This window comes from Passer domesticus, chromosome 10, assembly GCF_036417665.1.
Source record: "Passer domesticus isolate bPasDom1 chromosome 10, bPasDom1.hap1, whole genome shotgun sequence".
Lineage (NCBI taxonomy): Eukaryota > Metazoa > Chordata > Aves > Passeriformes > Passeridae > Passer > Passer domesticus.
Genome location: NC_087483.1, coordinates 34,333,633 through 34,341,026, shown reverse-complemented (window position 1 = coordinate 34,341,026; position 7,394 = coordinate 34,333,633). Strand labels below are relative to the sequence as shown.

At 43.5% G+C, this 7,394-nt stretch overlaps 1 protein-coding gene across 1 annotated transcript in view; it reads left to right on the top strand.

Moving 5' to 3' along the window:
• Window positions 1-4,931: 4,931 nt before the first annotated feature.
• OSBPL11 (oxysterol binding protein like 11) overlaps window positions 4,932-7,394 on the top strand; it is a 43,181-nt gene continuing 40,718 nt past the window's right edge. The window contains exon 1 of the mRNA XM_064435095.1: window positions 4,932-5,130. The gene's annotated coding sequence lies outside the window, so the exon portion shown is untranslated. The remainder of the gene's footprint in view (window positions 5,131-7,394) is intronic.

Sequence of the window (7,394 nt, the reverse complement as noted above, 5' to 3'; positions counted from 1 at the left end):
GGGACAAGAGGCAGATGGATACAGCAGCATTTGTGAAGAGCAGGGGACACAGCCTGGGACTGTGAGTGCACACATTAGCTTATCCATCTGTGACACTAATTGGCTGTGGAAGTACATATTTTGTGCTGCTGCTGAACTCTGCTCTGGATTTGTGTGCCATGGAGATGGATAGGGAAGCATTCACTCCCCACGGGTGGTTTCAGGTGTTCTGCAGGCAGTTTTAGATGTCAGGTTTGGTTGTCAAGGCTGTCTCAGTGGCAGTGTTGTGTGAGGCCCTGAGAAATGTGTCCTTTGTTAGGTTTCGGAGCCCCAGAGCCACAGAGCACACACTGGCAGTGCTGACGGCTGTTGTTTTATCAGGCAATGGGAAGAATCTGTTCTTTCCCATGGAGGCTCCCTGTTTGTTTTTCACATAAGCCCAGGAGCGATAGCTCTGATGTGTGAGTCGTTGGGACAATAGCAGACATAAAAGCTCAGTTGCCATAAAGGGAGGCTAAAGACAACTCTCTCAAGGCCATCCCCACCCAATCTCACCTGATCTTGCTCACCTAATGCCCAGAGATTACACAGCTGAACCTTTTCCCCCTGCAAACAGCAGGACCTCACCATCCCTGCAGCAAAGCCTGGGCTGCAACACGAGATTTTGGTAAGCCAGGTGTGGCTCTTCCTATGGTGGCAATGCAGTCTTTGAACATCCCCAAAAAAGTGACTGAGAAATGCCAAACTCAATATCCCTCTTAAGATTGGTTAGAGGTTTTGCCCCCTCTTCTACTGAGAAGCTATTTGGGACCATTACTGCTCTCAGAATGAGAGCCCTTTTTCTTGTTTCCTATCCAACTTCTGCCCATCTGCTCTAGCATGAGTGCTGTCTATAAATGTGAATCATTCTTCTCCCCTGATGCTTATTCTCCCTCTCTGCCTGACTAAAACCTCAAATGTATTTACAGAGAGGAATCAGATCCCATCTCACCATTCATTTTGCCAAGCTCAGCAAGACATGCTGTCTTAGCTCTTCCTCTGATTATCTGGATGTCACTTCTTTGTACCTGTTCCAGGATGAATTCAGGCTTGTTGAACACCAATAACCTGAATGATGACCAGAAATTTCAGCTGAATTTTACCCAGTGTTTTGTATCTATTTGTTGATTGTTCCTGAAAATACAGGGCTTGCTACATGTAGGACTCCATGTATCTTTCTAAATACTGCACCACACACGATTCTTCCTCTTCTGTTGTTCATAGTGGATAAATTCTAATTTAAGGCAGAAATGTTACCAATCTCTCAGTACACGTCCCTGCATTATATGCTGTTACATTTCTTCCCATGTCTGTGATTAGGGCATGGTAATTATGTAATTCTTCCTTTAGGATTTCCTCTCTATTGAAATATAATATATAAATATATAATATTGTTGTTAGCAAATTTCATTACCTTACTCGTAATTTTTTGCATCAAGCTAACTAATGACATTACTTAGCCTTACTGACTACTCCAGTCCTATAATTTTGCTCTCAGCCCCATCAGCAGTTTTCACTCCCAGTTCTGTTCCTTCATCATTTTATAGTATTTACGTTAATCCTCATCTTCTCAAGTTCAAGTAATAATTATCTAGGTAATACCAAATCAAATGCTTTACCAAAGTCTAGGTTGATAAGATTTATTATTTTTCCTTTGTTCTGATATGCCATTATCTTATCAAAGAAAGACATTGAGCTGGTCTACGTCTAATGTGCCTAATCTATATTTTAACCCATTTTTTGCTTCCATTCATTTTGTTCCTCATGTCTTTCGTTCCTCATGGCTAACATTTGCTCTAAAAAGCCCAAAGATGTCATTGATAGAGATTAATCAGTATTCAGAAGTGAAGGGTTCCTCAAGTTTTGTGGCTGTGTTACATAATAATTTCCATGTCTGTGCCCTTTAGCCTCTTTAGCGTGCTGCCTCTGCTCTCTGGGGTTAGTTACATTTTTTTCTTTATGGAGTCTGAAGCAATATCTTCCTTTAGCTTTTAGATATCTGCCCTGCTGCTGTTGTCGTCAGTGCTTTCCTTCATTTCCTTTGCAGTAAACCCTTTTTATGTCCTTGTTTTCCTTCCCTGTGCAGGTCTGGTTTGTTTTGATTTTGAGTCATACCTTTAATTTTGGATGTTTGAATGACAGTTCTCTCTGCATTATCACTCCCTTCTCATTTTTTTCACTAGGCTTTCTGCATATTCCTGAGATGTCCTGCACTGTCTGCATCACAGTTCACATCCTATGCAGGTATCTTGAGCTACTGGAAATATTCAGCCTTATTTTGTCTGATCTCTTTGGAGAGAAGTAAGATTCAAGGACCTCTTCCATCTTGTGACTACTTGAAAGCAAAGCAGAATATGAATTTTGCACTCCCTGGGGTGATGATGAGATAGGGTGGCTCTTCAGCATCTTAAGGAATGCAGGCTTTAGAGTTTAGGGAAAGAGGAGCTGAAAACTGAGGTATGCTTTTATATTTTTCCAAGCCTTGTGGGCTGATGTCAGCAGAACTCACACATTCAGTTTTTTCACCTGTGAATCTATAGGTAGAGTTTTTTGGGGTAGGTCTGGAGTTTAGAACAAGGGTTCCCAATGTCAGCCTTGGTGTGTGAGAGGAGCCCACCTGTTGTGAGTGTCCAGAGAAACCTTCCCCTGGCTGAGGTCTGCAGGCCATTAAAAACCTACCACTCCAGCTCTACCCAAAATGCAAGTGCAGTGCCTGACCTTCACCTTACCCTAGACAGCCTGGTGGACTGCACTGGCAGAATTACTGGGCATTATTATTATTATTATTATTATTATTATTATTGTTGTTGTTGTTGTTGTTGTTGTTGTTGTTGTTGAGCATTATTATTGGCAGTCGGAATTATTGGGATATCCTGGCCTCTTCATTTTATTCTGGAAAATTCCTCTCCCTGAATTACACCCTAAACAGAAGATTTTCATGGTTTTAAATGCATATATAAACACTAAATTTATACGCTTAATTACTTTTAATTCTAGGTAGTAAATTGTAGGCATTTATACTGAGGTAGCATATAATATCTCAAAAAGACTCTTACAAGATATTAGGTACAAATAAACAATGTCAGCTTGCATCCCTAAAAGCTGACAGCCCAAATTGCCTACAGTTTTACAGCTTCCACATGGACTTCTTGCATGTGGAAGCTGTAAAACTCCTTACTCACTCATGGGATGTAGAAAGCGAATCAACAGAGAAGCTTTAACTCCACTAATTTCATTTAGTTGAATTTTCTGCTGCAGGTTCTCATCAGATTATATAGGAAGAACTTTTTTCACACTGAAGTTAGTTCTCCAACAAGGCTCTCAGCAGAAAATGAGACTGGAGTTTAGCTGTATAGAAATCTACATAATTCCAAGCAATTTAAGGAATTCAAGCAGAACAGACTGAGAGGTCAATTGTAAACCATCTGTACTCTTAAGGGCTTTCTGTAATCCAACAGAAAAAGTTTTCAGGGCAAGAAATAGGACTATAGCAGAACTGAAAAATGCATTTGACAGAAGAGAAACAGTATTGGTAACTTAATTTTCCATAAAACAGATATCAAACCCCAGGCAACAGACAAACAAAGACTTTCCAGAATCCAAATACACCCACTCTGTAGGCAGCACAGGCTGCAACAAAAAGGAAGGATATAATCTGGAAATTAAGAAGTAAATCAGAATCAGCTAGAGCATGCAGGTAGGAGATCTGGTGATGAGAACAGCTCGGTATCAGTATCCCTCAAACAGAGCTTAAATGGAAACAGAGCCGTCAAATTATTGACTATGTAGGTTTGCCTACAAAAATTACCAAGTGCTTTGGCTTGGTTTCCAAACTGAACTTGTTAACCTGATACACCTGGAAATGGCACTTGAGACTGGGATAACAAGCACCTAAACATGATAATGGAGATCTACAGCAGATGGAGAGAGACACATGTTGCCATAGAAACCATGCAGGAAAAGTGTGTAGGAGTAAAGCATGGCACAGAAAAGCATCTGTGGGAGAGGGCTGATGACTGAAGAGCTGAACTTACTCAGCAGCTCTTAAGGTTAGATGACACATTAATAAAAACACAGTTCTTTTTCAGGATGTAGAGAATCACAGAGGAAAGGAGTCCTAACAATGAGCTGCAGAACAACTGAAGGCTGCAGTGCCATGTTGTGCCATGGTGCAGGGCAGAAAAAATCTCTAGGGAAAGGCTGGAGATGGCCATGAGATGGATGAAAGAGCTGGGAACCCCCTCAACCAGAACCACAGCATGTGCCCCCCTGTGCCTGCTGAGCACACCCAGACCCAGGGGGTGATAAGGGCATGTGCATTCCTTGGACTTCTCTCCCAGCAGCAAGTCCATGGAGGTGACCCAGCCTGGCTCATTCAGAACCTGCAAACTCTCCCCCTTGCACAGAACCTCTTGGGTGTTCCCACAGAGCTGCAGGGCTGATTCCTCTCTGATAGACTCACATGTGGTGACATTTCTTGAAGAAACCGGGCCCTAGGCAGACAAATGTATATTTTTGAATTCCATAATTCCCACACAAAGAGCTTGAGTAGGGGAGTATCTGGAGGAAGTTCCTGCTTTACTCTATTGGGGCGAATGATGTGGCAGAAAAGATCTCCTTGAGCTCAGGGAGACGAGTCAGCTGGGAATTGTTGAGGCAAGGCAGAAAACAAACCCTCCCATGGAGCAGAAGTACCAGACAGAGGTGACAGGGTCCAGCTGCTGCCCTTTGTGCTAGAACAGCCTGCACGCAGCCACAGTGCCTGTGAGGCAAGAGGCAACACCCTGAGCTCCCTTCCTGCTCATGAGTTGGAGAGAAAAGGGCACAGAGGCATCCCTGTGTGGCTTGAGTAAGCAGAGGGTTGGCACTTGGAAAAGACCCAGCACACACATCCAGCTGTCAGCAGCAGCTCCATCACATGGAAAGCCACGCATGCTGGGAAGTGATGCAAGGGCAGGAAAAGGGATTGAAACATGGGGCTCATCAATGGTGTGGCTGTGGAAATGTCTCAAACTCTGATTGTAACACAGTTATCTCCTGCTGCTGCTGCTGAGCTGCATCTCTAGGACAAGCTTTAGTCTGTGTGGGGAGTTGGAAGTCCTCCAGGACAGTGTAAGTGCTTTGAGGGTCCCAGGTGGTGGGGCTGGGTGGTGGGCAGAACCAGCAGCTGTTGGAGTCTGAAATATAAAAGGCAAAGCGAGCATGCTGACTGCAGTTTGCCAGTGTGGAGCAGGATGGGGTGGCGCGGGCATTGCTCTTGTGTGGTGGCTGCAGAGCAGTGCTCATTCTGACACTTCTGCAGCTCCACGGCTGCGTGATGAGGATGACAGCTCCAAGATGATCTGCATACAGAAGAATTAAAGACAAATTAGACAGGCAGCAACTCCAAAGAAGCCTCTCTGGAGGCAGATGCGAGGTCCTTCAGTCCTGCTCTTCCCTGAGTTCTCAGGGCACAGTCCTTTCCTTAGAGGGTGTCTCTCAGAGGGGAAGCTACTGGATTACACTCCCAGCTTCCAGCCACACTGAGCCTTGGCTGCTGCCCCCGTTTCCATTTCCACGTCAGGATTGTGTAGGGTTGAGGTAATGCTGGACCCTGGAGCATGACTCAGTGCAAAGTCACACTGTGTGCTGCTCAAAATGGAGCCAAATGTGAGTGTGAAGAACGTGAGTGGGCTGTGGGCAGGGATAGAAACTTTGTAAGCAATGTAAGCTGCTGACATGTGTGAGTGTGCTGCTTTCAGCTGGACCTGAATTACAGCAGGATATGACACATAGGGACTGATAGAGAAGGGCAAGGAAATTTGGGGATGACTGACAGTGATTGAAAAAATATTTTGACTCCTTAAGACTACAGAAGATCTCATGTTCAAAGCAGGAACCATACATGTTAAATAGCAAAACCAGAGACGCAGGGACTCAGTCATGCCTCTAAAGCCCCAAAATTAAGACATTATGTCAGAATATATTCACAGTGTGAAGTACTCCAGTGGGTAAAATAGTTTCTGTTACATTTATCTGGCCTTACTGGCTATTTTCACCCACAGTCAGGAGAATACAGCCATGTGCTCAGCCATGTTGAAGGAGAAAGGCTAAACAGCCTTTTTCCCTAAATTTTCTTCCTTGTTTTTGTGTCATGGAATCTACAGTTTTAGGAGGTAGGTATCGTTTATACTTAGCAAGAATAGGAAGTTCTTTCGTGTTTATTATCCAGAAGAGACCAGAAACATTGTTTCCCAGTCTAGTAATACAGTATCTGTTGCCTTGAGAAAGAATTTAACCTCAAGAACAATTGTACCATTAAAAAGTGCAGATATGAAGCTCCATCAGTGACGTTGTTTTCCTGTAATTTTCTCATTGCCTGGCAGCTCCTCCAGTTCAGCAATGATTATGAAAAGTTGCACTTCTCATGCAGTAAAGGCAGGCTGCACTTGTGGCATTCCTTTCCCGGGACTGATGCCATTCCCCCGGATGCCTGTAGAGGATGTAGTTCCCTTAGCAGACAGGAGCAGTAATGGTTTTGTCTTCCGTGGCCCAGCTACCAGAGGCAGATCCAGATTTAAGACTGTTAAAATTGGTCTCATCCTAAGATACTAACTCAGGAAAAAAATCCTGAATTAGACCAACAAGGGAATGATAAAAAAAACTTGCATCATTTTATGTATATTTTTTTATTTTTAAAATGCACATTTATTTTAAACTTGCAGGTGATGAAAACTATGCTGAAATTCAGAGCTTTTACTCTTTGAATCTTGCTGCTCTGAAGACATACTACTCATCTGAAGAAATGATAAACATGTTAAGTGGCTTTAAACTGAAAGAGAATAGGTTTAAATTCGATATTAGAAATAAGTTCTTGACTGAGAGAGTAGTGAGGAACTGGCACAGGATGCCAGGAGAAGCTGTGGATGCCCCATCCCTGAAAGTGTCCAAGGTCAGGTTGGAATAACCTGATCTAATGGAAAGTGTCCCTGCCCATGGCAGAGGGGTGGAATAAGATATCTTTAAGGTTGCTTCTAACCCAGGCCATTCTATGATTCCATACATAGCCAGACTATAAACTTTGAAAGAAATAAACAAGAGCTGTTTTAGTGTTGATCAGATCCTGGGCAGTTTCCTGAAATGAACAGAATGTTTAGTGGTGGGAATTTTGCTTGAGCTACAACCTACTTCGGCTAGTAACCATATTTGAGCTTACAAGGATTAGATTTGACAAATGTCAATAAACATTTGCTATCCTATTCACGTGCTCCTCCTCCAGATCTGCAGCTCTTCCTCATCTCCTCCTCCAGACCCAGGAATCCCAGGCAGGCAGGGCACAGCTGTGGAGCCCCAGGACTCACCTTGCTGCTCTCCCAAGGGCCAGGGTCATTTTGAGC